This window comes from Asparagus officinalis, chromosome 7 (genome assembly GCF_001876935.1).
Source record: "Asparagus officinalis chromosome 7, Aspof.V1, whole genome shotgun sequence".
Lineage (NCBI taxonomy): Eukaryota > Viridiplantae > Streptophyta > Magnoliopsida > Asparagales > Asparagaceae > Asparagus > Asparagus officinalis.
Genome location: NC_033800.1, coordinates 65,442,017 through 65,460,752, shown reverse-complemented (window position 1 = coordinate 65,460,752; position 18,736 = coordinate 65,442,017).

Sequence of the window (18,736 nt, the reverse complement as noted above, 5' to 3'; positions counted from 1 at the left end):
CTAAAATTTTGGCCATATTGCATTCTTGCATAAAACTCCCCAAATATTGGTCCATGCATACAATCCATCATCAAGATCCTATCTTTTTCACAAAACCTAACTCATGAGAACAAAAGCTATGGTTTTTTGCATACAAATCCATGGTATACCCTCATTACAAGCATAAAGTTGTAATCTTTCTTAAAAAGGGGAGAAAGTTTTGAAGGAAAACTTACCCAAATCAAGAAGCTTCCCTTGAGCTTGAAGATGAAGAAAAAAACCCTAGCCTTGAGAGGAGAATATTTTCGACCAAGAGAGGAGCACAAAACCCAAATTTATGAGGAGAAGGTTGAGGGGTTTTAAAGAGAAAAGTTCTAATGGGTTTAGAGTTCTTGAAGGAGGAGAACAATGGTGTTTGGATAAGAGGAGGAAGAAGAGGAAGTTTAGGGGGGAAAGAACTCTCTTTTGAAAATTTTGGAAGGGGGGAAAAGTACACAAGAAACAAAAAAAAGAAAAAGAGAGAGAGAGAGAGGCATGTGTCTCGGCCTTTGGGCCGAGACCCCCTAGGGTGTCTCGGCCGAGGCCAAGACACCCACGGGCGTCTTGGCCCAGTTTGAGCCCCTAGATACTTATTTAAGCCCGAATTTCTCCCGTTTTCATCGGTTATTGGATATTTTGATAAAATCAACATTAATCAACACCGGACGATTCTAAAACCCTAAGGTTAACGCCGACCAACGCGTAACCCTAGGTCCATGCCGGTCAACGCGTGATCCTAGGTCAACGCCAGTCAACGCGTAACCCTAGGTCAACGCCAGTCAACGCGTTGCGTCCAAAAGTCAACGTCAGGTGATCTGAAACCCAAAGGTCAACGTCGGTCAACGCGTAACCCTAGGTCAACGCTAGTCAACGCGTTGCGACCAAAAGTCAACGTCGGGTGATCTAAAACCCTAAGGTCAACGCGTAACCCTAGGTCAACGCCAGTCAACGCGTTGCAACCAAAAGTCAACGTCAGGTGATCCGAAACCCTATGGCAACGCCGGTCAACGCGTAACCCTAGGTCAACGCCAGTCAACGTGTTGCGATAAAAGAGTCAACGTACGACGATCTAAACCCTAAGGTCAACGCCAGTCAACGCGTAACGCTAGGTCAACTCCAATCAACGTGTTACGATAGGAAATCCTAAGTCAGCACGATGCGACGGAGATAGTCAGTTCTAAGTAAACTCAATGACACGAGCCAAACTCAACTCATCAGTTTTAGATTCGAGACTCTGACGATGGCTAAACGATAAACGCAGCCCCGGAAGGACTTCAGCTATTCGTCAAAGCATTGAATAGATTGAAAATCGAAGGAGTCAAGAATTGAAGCTAACTACAGGTCCTTTACGCCGATCGAAGGCTGGACCAAGTACATCCAAAGTATTCCAGCATCTTCTATGAAAAAGAAACGAGATTGGAACGCTTTGGAGGGGGTATCTGTAGGCGTCGAAAATTGCCTATAGGTCTCCATGAACAGCCCGAAGCTAAAAAAAGATGATGAACGACACTATCCAAGTCACAAAAGCTTGATTGACGTCGATGAATGCTTAAAGTGAGTCGACGAACTACGTGAAGCAACAGAGTTTCAGAATAACGAGAATACAAAATGATCGGGAGCCCCGCGTCGCTTATAAAAGGCAAAACACCACTCGTATCTAAGTTTACTCCACAATAATCTAACCATCAGAGCTTATAGATCTCCTCGCCGGCTTTCCAACGCACTTTGAATCACTCAAATCCGAGTTCGGATGAAGAAGTTACGGCGGAAATAGACAAGTGTACAAAACGAAACGTCTCAGCCTGAGCTAAGACACCCCAAGGTGTCTCGGCTCAACCGAGACACCCCGAGGTGTCTCGACCAAGGTGTCTCAGCCTCGCTGAGACACCTAAGGGTGTCCTGGGCCCTAAAAAAGTCAGATTTTGATGGTTAGGCGGTTTTAACCGCCCGGATTCCCTGGAGCCTATAAATACAGTCCCAGGGCCTTCATTTTTTCGGATCTGGAATTTTAGAGAATTGGCGAAGCCCTGTCGGACTAAAGATTGATCGAGTTCTTCAACAGAGGAGAGAAAGTTTCTTCAGATCTACATCACCCGTGTCTGTTCCTTAGGATTATCCCGTTGTGGTAATCTTAAGAAGAGCAATTATCTCGTCGTTGTCGAGATAAGCGCTTCTGCTTCTAAATTCCTTCACGGATCGACGAAGTCTTGGATCTGATCTAATTGTCAGGTGGTCCACGGATATTGACGTCCCCGTCACCGGCTAAAAACCCACGCAAGCAAGAGACGACGAACGGATCTTGTTTTATTTTCGAGAGAGTTGTAATCCTTTATTTCTTTTGTTGAAAATTTGAATTCTTTGTAAACAATTAAAATTATAATGAATTCAGCAATGAAGGCAATTTTCAGCGAAAACAACTATCACTCTATGGCACATGAGACTAGGACACACATGTGATAAGTCTCTATAGTCATTGGCGAAACAGGGATTTTTGAAATGTGCTAAGACCTTCAAGATGGAGTTATGTGAGCATTATGTACTTGGGAAGAAGACTAGAGTGAATTTTAGCACCGCTATTCTCAACACCCAATGTATATTGGGTTATATTCACACAGATATTTGGGGCCCTTCTAAGAACACATCACTTGATGGGTCAACTATTTTATTACTTTCATTGATGACTATTCCAGGAGGAATTGGGTATACCCTATGAAGCATAAACATGAAGTCCTGGATATTTTTGTGGAGTGGAAGAAGAAAGTAGAGTTGTAGACAGGTAGAAAGTGTTGGCCTTCTTGTTTTGATGATGTTTAACAAACAATTTACTTCTAATGTTGTTTGTCTAGTGTTTGTGTTTTCGTATTTATTCTAGGCAAACAACGTGTTGGAGGATGGATGGAATAGAGCTTCAACGATCATATCCAATGGAGGTTGGTGGAATGTCGGGTTGAAGCCTTGCAATTCATAGTTAAAGATCAAGTTCAAGCTTCATCCGCATGTGTACCAAGTTAAGCTACAATGAAGATCAAGATCTAGCTTGGGTAATATAGTTTAGATTTTATATTATGTGTGTTAGTACTTTAAGCTCAATCATATATACACATACACGCTTTGGTTTTGGTTTTGTATATATATAGTTATATATATACATATATGTTTTTGGTGTAATAGTTTTCGAGTTTATATATGAAACAAATGAATAGAATTGGAAAATACTACTTTGTTTCATGTTAATATGCCTATATATGATTTCATCTTTAACAAGCTTATATTTAATGAAATCATATTTAGTGTTTTGAAAATATTGCATAGAATATGCAATTTTGTGAAAATATGGTATTCTTAGTTTTTTGGACTTAACAATAATCATATACATATTTTATTAAGTCTATATAATCATTGTGCAAAGTTTCAAAACATGGTTTAGCCAAAATATCAAATTTCACATGTTTACATTTTCGTGTTTTGAACTATTTTGCAAAATGATGATTTTTCACAAATGGAAATACAATTTGGAAAATTCTTTTTGTAACATGTTCATTTACATGTTTATATATATTTCCCAAAGTTTCATTATTTTTGGACTTCATTTGTTATTTTTAACAATTTTCCAAAAGTCTCAAAAATCAACTTTCAAAAACAGTTTTGTTTGTATCAGAATGCGGTCGACCGCACCGGTCGACCGCACCTGTGTTCTCGTGTTAATTGGCCGACAGAGAGTCTGTTGGTCGACCGGTCCGGTCGACCGAGAGCTCCATCGATCGACCGATGAAATTTCCGGTCGACCGACAATGGTTTTTTTCTGCTTCCAACGGCTATTTTTGTTACCGTTGTTGGGGGCTTTTTTGGACTTTTGCTTGGTGGTTTTGGCTGAGATTTTAAGTGGGTATAAATACCCCATTGTTGTTTTCTTTCAATCAACTAAGAGAATGGTTTAAAAGATTTTAACAAGAGTTTAAGTTTGTTTTAAGTTTTTTTAAGGGTTTGGTTTAAAGCTGTTTTGGTTTTCACAAGTGGAGGAGATCATCTTCTTGTTTGGGCTTCAAATCTCCATCTCTCCATCTTGTTATTCAGAGAAGAATCTCTAAACTCATTTCTAGCTATTTATTGTTTTATTCATAATTCCTACATGCTAGATTTTAATTGAGTTTAGTTTTGATTTATTGAATCTCATTGTTACACACACCCACTTGAGCTTATTGTATTTACATTCATAATATATTTGGGGTTGTGAGAGATTGTAACGTTGAGTGGTGCTTAATTGAGTTCTCACATTGTATTAGAGAACAAATCATTTGATATTATTTGAGAGTGTTGTAAAGTTTTCGGTTAACTAGAAAACCGTATTGTGAGGGTGGAGTGTAGCCACATTGTAGGCTGTCTAAAAATCACAATAGATAGCTGATCCCCATCAAACACCGATGATGGAAGTTACAATCTGACGACTTCCAGAAGGCTATAATTTGAAGACTTTCATGTGGATCGATGAAGGTTACAATCTGACGACCTTCACAACAATTGATGAAAAGCGCTAATCAACAGCCTCCACAATCAACATCGGAAGTTACAATCTGACGACTCTCACATATCAGAGAGCTAAAGTAAAGATTACAAAATGACGATCTTTGCAAAACTTCGATAGAAAGAGACTACAAATCGACGGTCTCTTCAAATCAAGACGTGGAAGTCCTCCCCGCGTACCAGCATCAAGATGCGCCGCGTTCATAGCCACAAACGCAGCTCAAATGCAGCTCCAAAAGTTGCAAACGCAGCTCCAAAAGCTGCAAACACAGCTCAGATTCGGCCGCCAACGCAGCTTCCAAATCGTGGTAAACGCAGCCTTCAAACGCTGTAAACGCAGGTCACATCTAGCTCCAAATGCAGCTCAGATCCGCTGCCAAACGCAGCTCTTAAATCGTACAAACGCAGCTTCCAAATTGCTGTAAATGCAGCTCAGATCCGCTGCCAAACGCAGCTCTTAAATCGCTGCAAATGAGCTTCCAAACGCTGCGTCCGAGCTTCCAGATGCTGCGTTCAAGATTTTAGGCATTGCGTTTGAACGCAGAATTCGTATCAGAACATGGATTTTGCATTTGACTCATTCAAACACGAGCTGAACGGTTTCAAAACCGTTTCCCACAATCTGAGGGGATCATAACTCCACTCAGGAGTGATTTAAGGGGCGGTTACATCCCATTAGCCCCACTTAGGAGCGAATTAAGGAGGTGGTTACACCCCTTAATCCCCTATAAATAACTGAAAATCAATTCAGTTCAGGGGCGGGCGGTTGGAACTTCTTGACAGCGAAAAGAGGGTCCTTCATCCTGCGGTTGGAGCTTTGGAGATCAGCAACAAGATCTTCTTCATCCTTGGCTTGAGAACCGATTCTCGGTTCAAATCAACTCTTTTTCAAGAGTTTCCAACTCATTCAGAGTTATCGACTCGTCCAGAGTTTCAAACTTGCCACGCAAGTTCTCCACAACATCAAATCGTGAGGAGAAGATCATGTTCCAGTGAAACAAGACGTCGGATCGTCAACGAGAAGCAAACTCGACGCGAGCATTCGAGGGAGGCATCTCATCGCCACCGTGAAGAACCCAGATTTAAACAAAGGGGAGAATCCAGATCATTCTCCTCTCTTTTATAATCAGGAAATCCAATTGTAACTAAGATTAAAGGAATACAAATCAATTTTTCTTCATTTCATTTTACTACAAATTTTCCACAAACACACATTGTGAGAGTGTGAGTGGAGTTCTCCTCGAGGTGAGGAGCGGAGACGTAGGTCGTGGGGACCGAACTCCGTGAGAGAAATTGAGAGGTGTAAACGTTATTCGGGTGAGCGTAGAAAACCCGGTTGTGATAGTGGAATTCTCCCCGGGAGTGGGGAGCGGAGACGTAGGACGGAAGGTCCGAACTCCGTGATCATATCGTGTGTTATTGCTTATCCTAGCTCATATATCTTGTGGTATTTCATTCTTGCTAGGATAACTTGTTAATTTGTTTTAATTGGCATTTAATCGGATTAGATTAGCATAAGACCCTAATCACCCCCCCTCTAGGGTCTAACAATTGGTATCAGAGCTTGGTGCTCTTTGATTTAAGGTCTAATCGCCTTGAGTTAAAGATCCAAGTTATATTTTTGTGCTAATCTTGTTTTGTTTGCATTTGTATCTTGCTTGCATATTTTTACAAATTATGGATATGAATGATGCATCTTGTTTAGGCTATGATTCTAGTATTGCTCCTAAATTCAATGCTTTCCCTTATGCTCAATGGTGTTTTAGATTCAAAATATTTGTTCAATCTAAAAATATCGATTTATGGGAAATCATTGATTGTGCTTATATTGTGCCCACGTTGGAGAAATCCAAGTGGAGCAAACATGATAAAAAGATGTTTATTATGAACAAGCTTATGTTAGAATTTTTATTAAATGCATTTGATTCATTTATGTCTAACAAGCTTGATTCTTTTGATAGCGCTTATACATTATGGAAATTCATAGAAGCGCATCAAGGAGATTTGGAGGCGATCCGACAAGCTTTGGAGGATCCCGCTTCAAGTTCATATGGAGCTTCATGCACACGGCCACTAGGCGATAGCCCTAGTGAGGTTTGCGAGTTCGAAACCATTAATGATTTACCTAATGATGAACTTGCTTGTGCTAGTGAAAAATTATTGCATGCCTTTAACAAATTGCATAAAGATTTTGTTGATTTACAATGCAAGCATGATAATTTAAAATCCGATCATGAGAAGCTAGTGTCCAAATTTGATGTCATTGAAAATGAAAATACTATGCTTAAAGAAAGCAATGAATTATTAAATTTGGAAAATAAAAATTTGATCTCATCTATTGCTAGCCTATCTCATGCTAAGATCGATGCCATGTTAGAAGTAGAGAACATAAAGAATGATACAGCTTCTTTTATAAATAACTATTTATGTTCTACTTCTAAAAGTGCATATGTGCCTAAAAATGAAGACTTGAATCTTATGAAAAATGCATTTCATCTTTAGATTCAACTTTAAAAACATGCATTGATAACCATAAGAAACTTATGGACAAGTGTGCTAAGTCTAGTGCTACAAAATCACCTACATACTATGCACACTTGTATAGCAAAGTTTACAAGTGCTCCATTTGTGGTCGTAAAGGCCATTTAGCTAAATTTTGCTATGATGCACAAAAACATAAGAATATTAATCCTTCTTGTGCATCTCATCAAGTTTCTTCATCACATGTACACACACATGCACGTATTTCTCATCATAAGCATGCTCATGTGTATCATTGTGATTTTTGTGGTAGAGTTGGTTACTTAGCTAAGTTTTGTTTTGATTTGCAAAAAGTTTCTAAATCGCAAAATATTTCAAGTAGACCAACATTATTTCAAAATGTTTCTCATTTGCAAAATAATCTTCAAAGACCATCTTTATTTGCAAATGTTCCACGTGCACCTTTTAATGGTCAACATAACCAAATGCATCCTCTTCATTGCACTTATTGCAATCGAATGGGTCATTTGCATAATTATTGCTATGACCGGACCCGTGCACTAAATGCGCCCAAATGGGTTCATAACCCTAGGGCTTTGAGCTTGAATGATAGGGGTCATGTCCCTAAACCTTTTGGTACCAAGAATACTTGGGTACCAAAACAAATTTGATTTTAAACCAAGAATTTTTAGTGTTTTTATTTTTCTTTGTCTTGGTTTTGAAAATTATGCTTTGAAATCTTTTTATATGAAAACAATTTTAATTAATCAAATCTTTTGTTTTCATGATTATTTGTTTTGATTTTGATGAGAGGTTTGTGTTCATATAACCCTCCGGAGTTATTGGGTGTTTATTCCCAAACATTGTTTACCGGGTGCTAAAATGTTCATATGGGTTGTTACTAGCTCAAGAGCTAGATATAGTTGCCTCTCTTGATTTTTAAAAATCAATGATGGTTTGATTTTATGATTTCAATTTTGATTTATGATTTCGTTTGATTGATTGTTTTCATTTGAAAACATTTTGCATGATTCTCATGCTCTTTTTCTTTTGATTTCATAAATCTACCTTTACACATGGTTTTTATGTTCTTTGATATGAGACACTATTTTTCATATAGATATATTTATATGTGTTCTCATTATATTTTTTGTATGTGAGTTGTGTTTAGCATTTATGCTTGCTCACATATGTATTCCTTAGCCTTCATTTCATATATTCTCTATAGCTTTTTGATAGGGGGAGCAATCCCCACATATATATAGTTTTTATACTCACCTATGCTTATTGATAGGGGGAGCTTTCACTCTCTTTATTCTTTTGTCCCTTTTTTGATGTTGTCAAAGGGGGAGAAATATTGTGAGTATACATTTTCTTGTTTATATGCATGTGAATTATAATTTATATATTCATTTCCTTTCATGCATATATCATTTTTATAAATTATTTGTCATCATCAAAAAGGGGGAGATTGTTGGCCTTCTTGTTTTGATGATGTTTAACAAACAATTTACTTCTAATGTTGTTTGTCTAGTGTTTGTGTTTTCGTATTTATTCTAGGCAAACAACGTGTTGGAGGATGGATGGAATAGAGCTTCAACGATCATATCCAATGGAGGTTGGTGGAATGTCGGGTTGAAGCCTTGCAATTCATAGTTAAAGATCAAGTTCAAGCTTCATCCGTATGTGTACCAAGTTGAGCTACAATGAAGATCAAGATCTAGCTTGGGTAATATAGTTTAGATTTTATATTATGTGTGTTAGTACTTTAAGCTCAATTATATACACACATACACGCTTTGGTTTTGGTTTTGTATATATATAGTTATATATACATATATGTTTTTGGTGTAATAGTTTTCGAGTTTATATATGAAACAAATGAATAGAATTGGAAAATACTACTTTGTTTCATGTTAATATGCCTATATATGATTTCATCTTTAACAAGCTTATATTTAATGAAATCATATTTAGTGTTTTAAAAATATTGCATAGAATATGCAATTTTGTGAAAATATGGTATTCTTAGTTTTTTGGACTTAACAATAATCATATACATATTTTATTAAGTCTATATAATCATTGTGCAAAGTTTCAAAACATGGTTTAGCCAAAATATCAAATTTCACATGTTTACATTTTCGTGTTTTGAACTATTTTGCAAAATGATGATTTTTCACAAATGGGAAATGCAATTTGGAAATTCTTTTTGTAACATGTTCATTTACATGTTTATATACATTTCCTAAAGTTTCATTATTTTTGGACTTCATTTGTTATTTTTAATAATTTTCCAAAAGTCTCAAAAATCAACTTTCAAAAACAGTTTTGTTTGTATCAGAATGCGGTCGACCGCACCGGTCGACCGCACCTGTGTTCTCGTGTTCACTGGACGACAGAGAGTCTGTCGGTCGACCGGTCCGGTCGACCGAGAGCTCCATCGGTCGACCGATGAAATTTCCGGTCGACCGACAATGGTTTTTTTCTGCTTCCAACAGCTATTTTTGTTACCGTTGCTGGGGGCTTTTTTGGACTTTTGCTTGGTGGTTTTGGCTAAGATTTTAAGTGGGTATAAATACCCCATTGTTGTTTTCTTTCAATCAACTAAGAGAATGATTTAAAAGATTTTAACAAGAGTTTAAGCTTGTTTTAAGTTTGTTTAAGGGTTTGGTTTAAAGCTGTTTTGGTTTTCACAAGTGGAGGAGATCATCTTCTTGTTTGGGCTTCAAATCTCCATCTCTCCATCTTGTTATTCAGAGAAGAATCTCTAAACTCATTTTTAGCTATTTATTGTTTTATTCATAATTCCTACATGCTAGATTTTAATTGAGTTTAGTTTTGATTTATTGAATCTCATTGTTACACACACCCACTTGAGCTTATTGTATTTACATTCATAACTAAATTGAGTTCTCACCTGTATTAGAGAACAAATCATTTGTTGTTACATTGTGAGTGTTGTAGAGTTTTCGGTTAACTAGAAAACCGTATTGTGAGGGTGGAGTGTAGCCACATTGTGAGAGTGTGAGTGGAGATCTCCTCGAGGTGAGGAGCGGAGACGTAGGTCGTGGGGACCGAACTCCGTGAGAGAAATTGTGAGGTGTAAACGTTATTCGGGTGATCGTAGAAAACCTGGTTGTGATAGTGGAATTCTCCCCGGGAGTGGGGAGCGGAGACGTAGGACGGAAGGTCCGAACTCCGTGATCATATCGTGTGTTTGAGTTTGTCTTTGGCGTTCTTTTTCATTCATGCCTATTGTTTATATCACCTTTGTCATTTGCTCTTAGTTCATATTATCCACTGTCTTGTTTATCTTGTTTATGTTTATATCACCCTTAGTTTCATATCCTTGCATATAACTCATAGTATATCTCATTGCTAGGATATATCCCTTGTTCATATTGCTTATCCTAGCTCATATAACTTGTTGTATTTCATACTTGCTAGGATAACTTGTTAATTAGTTTTAATTGGCATTTAATCGGATTAGATTAGCATAAGACCCTAATCACCCCCCCTCTAGGGTCTATCAGAAAGGTGAAGACTCTATGTTTAGACAATGGTGGAGAGTATAAGAGTGATCTGTTTCTGTAGTTTTGTCGGGATCATGGTATTAGGTGATACTTCATAGTTCGAGAGACACCACAACAGAACGGGGTGGCTGAGAGATTGAACCATACCTTGCTGGAAAAGTTGTGATATATGATGATGCAAAGTGAATTGCCTAGATCCTTTTGGCCGAGGCGTTGGTTTATGCGAGCTATCTCGTTAATAGGTTATCGTGCACTACGATATAAGGGAAGACTCCTTTGGAATATTGGTCTGGTTCGGCAGCTAGTGACTATGAGTTACTTCGGATATTTGGGTATCCTGCTCATTATCATGTTAGTGATGATAAATTGAATCCAAGGGCGAGGAAGACAGTCTTTGTGGGATTTAGAGATGGAGTTAAAGGCTTCCAGTTATGGGATCCACAGGACAAGAAGATAGTTATTAGTAGGGATGTCACATTTGATGAGGCCCCTACAGAGATAACACTGGGAGGAGATGAGATGATAGCCAGACAGATAGAGGATACAGTGGATTGTGAGACTCAGGAGCAAGGTTATGTTCAGGAGTCTATTGCAGCGAATAGACCTAGAAGGGTGATTCGTCGGCCAACTAGGTATAATGATGTCATGGTCGCATATGCATTATCAGTAGAGGTCATTGATGATATGGTTTCATCCACATTTAGGGAGGCAAAGTCTAGTCCTGATTCGATCAGGTGGAGGGAAGCTATGGATGAGGAGATGCGGTCTCATCAAAAGAACGACACTTGGGAACTTGTAAGGCTACCTAAGGGGAAGAAAGCTATTGGTTGCAAGTGGGTATATACGAAGAAAGAGGGATCTTCTATTGGGGACATTAGGTACAAAGCCAGATTGCTTGCCAAGGGAAATGCACAGCTTGAGGGCATTGATTACAACGAGGTATTTTCACCCGTTGTAAAATATTCGTCGATTCAGATTTTATTAGCATTGGTGGCACAGCTGGATTTGAGTTTGGTTCAGATGGATGTTAAGATAGACTTTCTACACTGAGATTTAGATGAGGAGATCTACATGGCACAACCCTTAGGATTCAAAGCTGTAGGAAAGGAAGATTTGGTTTGTAAGCTGAAGAAATCTCTTTATGGTTTGAAGCAATCGTCACGACAGTGGTACAAGAGATTTGACAGCTTCATGATTGGCCATGGGTACACGAGGAGCCCATATGACCAATGTGTTTACATGCACAAGCTACATAATGGTGAGCACATATATTTGCTTTTATATGTTAACGATATGCTTATTGCTTCCAGAAATTCTTCGGCTATTCGAAAGTTGAAAGAGGAGCTGTCATCCGAGTTCGAGATGAAGGATCTTGGAGAAGCAAAGAAGATATTGGGTATGGAGATCGAGAGAGATAGGGTGAAGAGGAGATTGAAGCTTACACAGAGGAGTTACTTGCAGAAGATGTTGAAGTCAGCTTTGATGGCAATACAAAAGAAGTTAGCATTTTATTGGCTCCCCACTTTAAGCTTTCAGCTAATATGTCACCTGTTTTAGTTGAGAACAAAGATTATATGTCGAAGGTTCCATATGCCAGTGCAGTGGGTAGCTTGATGTATACGATGGTGTGTACGAGGTCAGATTTATCACAGACGGTGAGCATTGTTTCAAGGTACATGAACGACCTCGTGAAGGGTCATTGGGAGGCCGTGAAGTGGATTCTATGGTATGTTAAAGGTAGCGTGGATGTTGAATTGATTTTCCAGAAGAGTGAGAAGAATGGGCAGGATTATATTGGTTACGTGGATTCAGAGTATATAGCGATCTTAACAAGCATCGGTCTACTTTAGGATATATGTTTACATTGGCAGGAGTACCGGTTTGTTGGAGATATACACTTCAGTCTACAGTTGCTCTATCTACTTTAGAGTCAGAGTATATGGTGGTGAATGAAGTTGTTAAGGGGGTTTTGTGGTTGCATGGACTGTTGGAGAACTTGGGGATTGCACAGGAGACCTTTTGGGTATATTGTGATAGCATGTCGGCTATCTATTTGACGAAGAACGAGTTTTATCATGCACGTACGAAGCACATTGATGTCAGATTCTACTTTGTTCATGACGTATTGGATGATGGAGACGTCATATTAGAGAAGATCCACAAGAAGGACAACCATGCGGATATGTTGACCAAAGTTATTTCAGGTGTAAAATTTGGTCATTGTTTGAAGCTATTGAATATTTTTTAGTTTTGAGGGCCTTTGAAGGTCATTTGGGTGAACTACGTTCGGCTTGATTCATTGGGTAAGAGGATACATAGGCAGTCTTGTTTGATGCAGCCAGTTGGATTTGTTAATTTAGATGGGGGGAGATTGTTTGAGCTCTTGTTTGGGTTTCCGACTTGTTGTGGATTGAATCCGTTGAAGTGGGTTGTTTTCACTTCGTCCTGGATGCAACAAGTGGGATATTTGGATGTTTTGGTGTCGGCTCAGTTTTGGTAGAAACGTTCGCCGAGATGGAAAATTGAAGAAATGGCGAGCACAACGACAAAGACCGCAGCAAATAACGAAAGAATAGGTTTGGGTGCTGTACGGTCGACCGCGTGTGGCGCGACGGTCGACCGCCAACGTGCACAAGGCTGAGTTTTGTTTTGTATTAGGTCACGGTCGACCGCGCGTGGCGCGGTGGTCGACCGCCAAAAGTTCAGAGACTCTGGGAAGTTTTTGTCATTCTGTACAGTCGACCGCGAGCTTAGTCGCAGTCGATCGCGAGTCAGGTCTGCAGTTGAGTTTGGTTTTCTAACCCGTTTTGTTCTGAATTGATATATAATCTTAATCCTAATTAATTGAAGTTAAGCAAGAATGTTTTGAGCAGTCTTTGAGAGGGGATTGCTGCATCCAATTGTAGGAGAGTTGTGAGAGATCTAGAGGCTTTGGTTTAGGGTTTATTTAGTGAGATTTGTAACCCTATTTACATTCTCCTGATTTCTAATAGTAAGAACTCCCCCCTCCTTGCTCCGTAGACGTAGGCAACTTGCCGAACCACGTAAAATTCGTTTGTCTTGCTGTGGTATTGTGTTTGGCTTAGTGATTATGATTTATCTCGTTCTTGTTCGTGTGGTTTCGAGCTTCCCCTGTGCACAACACTAGTATTTTATTTCTAAAATTTTGAAAAATGTCCAAAAATGGTAATGCTGGAGGAATTTCACAAATCCGATCTTCACAAACCAAAACTCCAGTAGCTTTTGGACCCTGTCTTGTTAAAATACTTGATTGCCACAGATTATATATGATTGAAATTTTCAAATTGAGAAACATGCTCCTTTCTTCGCAGGTGAGTCAAAGACCCTAACAGGGCTTTGTTTGGACGTTAGACAATCTAATCGCTCAATGACTTTGCTCGCCACGCGTCCGAAATTTTCAATTAAGTACAATGACAAGTTGATAGAATTCTAACGATGTTATAAGCAGCGTTAATACACTCCTGAGATAGCTATTCTAGTTATCTCACATATCTATTGCTTGGTGTATAAAATTACATTTCCGTGTCCATCACTTTGACCTACGAACTTAATTTGAAAGGGATGATATATAATAAAAGTACATGCATTTTCTCTGTCATTTATGGACGTATTAAGTTGATGCACAATGCAAGATTTTTAAATAACATAGCTAATGCAATCTCATGATTTATTACAAGACCTCCTAAAATAAAATACATGATTTTGTTTGTACATATTTTAAAAATATGTACGTAAAATTAATGTAATGCCAAGAGTATCAAGTTCATTTGAATAATCTACTTTTGAATCACAATCCGTTTTCAGCTTTATTGTTGGTGAAATATCATTTGATTTTTTTTTTAATGCCTAATTGGTGCGCAAGAAGACTTGTCTTCAAAAGATACATATTTTAGTTGCAAGTCATCCAGAGAAGGTATATCCAAAGAAAATGGAAGAACTTATTCAATCGCAGTCCATGCACATGCTCCTTATGTATTATATTCTGTAGGCGACAATATTACTTAATTAATCATGTTCTAGAAGTAATATTTGAATCATTGCTACAGTGCCAAACATTAATAATATTTCTTACTTTGACATTAATGGAAAGATATCGAGCCTTAATTTATATCGGCACATATTCATACATGAGGAGACATCTGCCAATGAGAAACAACGAGTATAATATACTAATGGCAATATGTCTTGAGCTTCACAAACAAGGGTAGATGATCTCTCTTGACTTTATTATTGTTTGATCGGGGTGTTGCCCAAACCTACATGTAGGCGTTGAGCTCGAAGTCGAGGCAAGATCCGGTGAGGTCGACGACGAGGTCAGGCGAACTCGAGCTCCAACTCAGGCGAGGTCAAAGTTGTAGGCGAGGACGGCGCTCCAGGCGAGATCGAGATCCACACAACCGAGCGTGGGCGAGGACCAGGCAGGCGAGCTCGAGGAATTCCACAGGCGAGGTTGAGGAGCTGTGCAGGCGAGCTCGAATCGACTCAGGCGTGGTCGACGCAAGCGGGGTTGGTTCAGGCGAGCTCGAGCACACCCGTGGCTGGCGACAGCCTGTCATTTTTCAACCTAGGGTTTCCCTATTTAAGGGAACCCAGAGCTCCTCTCTCCTGCGCTTCTTCTTCTCTCTCTCTCCTCGCGATTTCAGACCCAGGGGGCGGCGGCGATTTCTTCCTCTCTCTCTCTCTCTCTCTCTCTCTCTCTCTCTCTCTCTTGGCTCTTGTATTTTTTTTCTCCAGCGCTCTAAGATTTGAGGGGAGGATTTAAGAAGGGGGCACTAAAGGAGGTTGAGAATTAAAGAGAGGGAATTAACACTGTAGCTACAGTGTTGGTAATGTATTTATTGAGAGATCTCAAGTTTGAGATCTACTCTTGCATTGTAATTTCTTTGATTAATAAGAAATTAATTGTGTGGCTCCCGAGCACGTAGGCAAGTTTGTCGAACCTCTTAAATCTTGGTGTACTTTTTTCCATACTGCATTTCTTATTGTTTTAGGGATTTTGCGTAGCCCCGTGTATTTCCCCAACAACTGGTATCAGAGCCTGAAACGATCTAGAGGAAGTCTGATTCAAATAGGAATCATCGTCGTAGATAAAGAAAATGTGAGATTATAGATGTTTGACGAATCAGATTTCAAATTTTTGGAAGATGCTGATAGATGATTATCTGTACCAAAAGAATCTATATCAACCCCTTCCGGGGAAGAAGCCGGAGGGTATGAAGGAAGAAGATTGGAATCTTCTAGACAGAAAGGCCATCGGGGTTATTCGTTTGATGTTAACCCGTAATGTTTCTTTTAACATTGTAAAGGAAAAGACCACGTCGGGTCTTATGACAGCACTCTCAAATATGTATGAGAAGCTATCAGCCTCAAACAAAGTTCATTTGATGAGGCGTTTATTCAATCTGTGAATGACGGAAGGTGCATCGGTAGCACATCATCTCAATGAACTCAATACAGTCACGACCCAATTGAGTTCAGTTGATATTAAGTTTGATGAAGAAGTACGAGTGTTGATCCTTTTGTCTTCCCTACCAGAAAGCTGGAATGCTATAGTCACAGCTGTAAGTAGCTCGTCGGGAAGCAACAAGTTAAAGTTCGACGATATTTGTGATCTGGTTCTCAGTGAGGAGATCCGACGGAGAGAGTTGGGTGAAGCTACAACATCATCAGTATTACATACACAGTCAAGAGGTAGAAATTCAACTAGAAGAAATAGATCAGAGGACAGGAGGTCCAAATCAAGGAACCCCAGCAGCTCAAAGGCTATCGAGTGTTGGAAGTACGGGAAAACCGGGCACTACAAGAATCAGTGCAAGAGTGCACAGAAGAATTAGGAGGCAAAGGCAGATGCAAATGTTGCTTCCACCTCAGGAGGAGATGATGCATTGATATGCTCTTTGGAGAGCAAGGAGGAGTCTTGGGTGTTGGACTCTGGAGCATCATTCTATGCTACTTCTCATAAAGAATTCCTCGAGAAGTATATCTCCAAAAACCTTGGAAATGTATACATTGATGATGATCAACCGTGTGCTATTATTGACAAACGTGTAGTGAAGATTAAGTTGAACGGGTCAGTATTGGAGTTGAAGGATATCAGGCATATGCCCGACCTGAAAAAGTACTTAATCTTAGTAAGCCAGCTGGCTAGTGAAGGCTACACTACGACTTTGCATGGTGATGATTGGAGGATTTCAAAAGGTGCAATGACGATTACCCGAGAGAAGAAGACTGGTACCCTGTATATGAAAGCAGGTGCACGTTGTTTGATCTTAGTTGCAGTAGGGGATAAGACTTCAAGACTGTGGTACTAGAGACTCGGTCATATGAGCGAGAAGGGGATAAAGATCATGCACACAAAGGGAAAACCCCCAGGTCTAGAATTAGTTGAATTAGACATGTGTGAAGAATGCATACTTGGAAAGCAGAAAAGAGTCAACTTTCAGACAAGTGGAAGAACCCTCAGGAAGGAGAAGCTTGAGCTTATTTACTCAGATATTTGGGGACCAACAACCACCGCGTCCATTGGTGGGAAACACTACTTGTGACTTTTATCGATGATCACTCTCGCAAAGTATGGGTCCACATTCTGAAGCATGAGTCAAAAGTATTTGAGACTTTTAGGAAATAGAAAGCCATGGTCGAGAATGAGATCGGTCTGAGGATAAAGAAGCTCAGGACCGACAATGGGGTGAGTATGAAGACACCGGATTCAAAAAGTTCTGTTATGAGCATGGGATCAAAATAGAGAGAATCGTGCCCAGCACGCCTCAGCACAATGGTGTAGCTGAGCGGATGAACATAAGGTTGACAGAGAGAGCTAGAAGCATCCATATACAGTCAGCCCTACCGAAACAGTTCTGGGCAGAAGCAGTCAATACAACAGCTTACTTGATCAACCGAGGTCCATCGGTTCCATTGGAGCACAGAATACCATAGGAGGTATGATGCGAAAAGGAGGTAAAACTCTCACATCTCAAAGGTTTTAGTTGTGTAGCTTATGTGCATATTAGTGATCAAGGCAGGAATAAGCTTGATCCTAAGTTCAAGAAATGCACGTTCATCGGGTATGGTGAAGATGAATTCGGCTACCGTATTTGGGACAACAAAAACAAGAAGGTGATCAGGAGCAGAGATGTGATATTCAACGAGAAGGTAATGTATAAGGACATGCACAAGACAGATGAATTGGAGAGTGAGTCAACATTTGTAGATGCAGATGATGTCCCGAGTAACTCTCAGAAGAAACCAATGCAGAAGGTCCTAAGCCAGAAGAGCATATTGGACAGAATGGTGCGCAAGAGCCCGACGCACCAGATCCGATATTAGGAAGATCTTCTCATCCTCCTGTGCCTAACAACAGATACCTGAATTATATGTTGCTAACAGATGGATGGGAGCCTGAAAGCTATGATGAAGCTTGTTAGAGTGGAGATGCGAGCAAGTGAGAGCTTCCCATGAAAGAAGAGATAAAATCTCTGATCTCCAACCAGACATGGGAATTAGCTGAGTTGCCCAGGGGGAAGAAGGCACATCACAACAAGTGGGTGTATCGAGTGAAAAAGGAACATGATGGTTTCAGAAGATACAGAGCCCGACAAGTTGTCAAAGGATTTTAACAGAAGATCCAAGGAAGTAAGAATCCAGTGGATATGTTGACAAAGGCAGTAACCTTTCAGAAAATAGAGTTGTGCGTAATTTCAGTTGGCCTTCATGCATAGGTGATGAAGACGGACCCACACAGGAGGAGGTGCTTGTTGAGATAGCCTGCTGACGGCGGTTTGGTCTCCAAGTGGGAGATTGTTTGATTTGGGTGTTGCCCAAACCTACCTGCAAGCGACGAGCTCGAAGTCAAGGCAAGATCCGACGAGATCAACGACGAGGCCAGGTGAGCTCGAGCTCCAACTCAGGCGAGTTCGAAGTTGCAGGCGAGGTCAGCGCTCCAGATGAGATCGAGATCCACACAAGCGAGCATGGGTGGGGACCAATCAGGAGAGCTCAAGGAATTCCACAGGCGAGGTTGAGGAGCTGTGCAGGCGAGCTCGAATCGATTCAGACGAGGTCCACGCAGGCGAGGTTGGTTCAGGCGAGCTCGAGCACACCCGTGTTTAGCGACAGCCTACCACCAGTTTGTCGTTTTTCAACCTAGGATTTCCCTATTT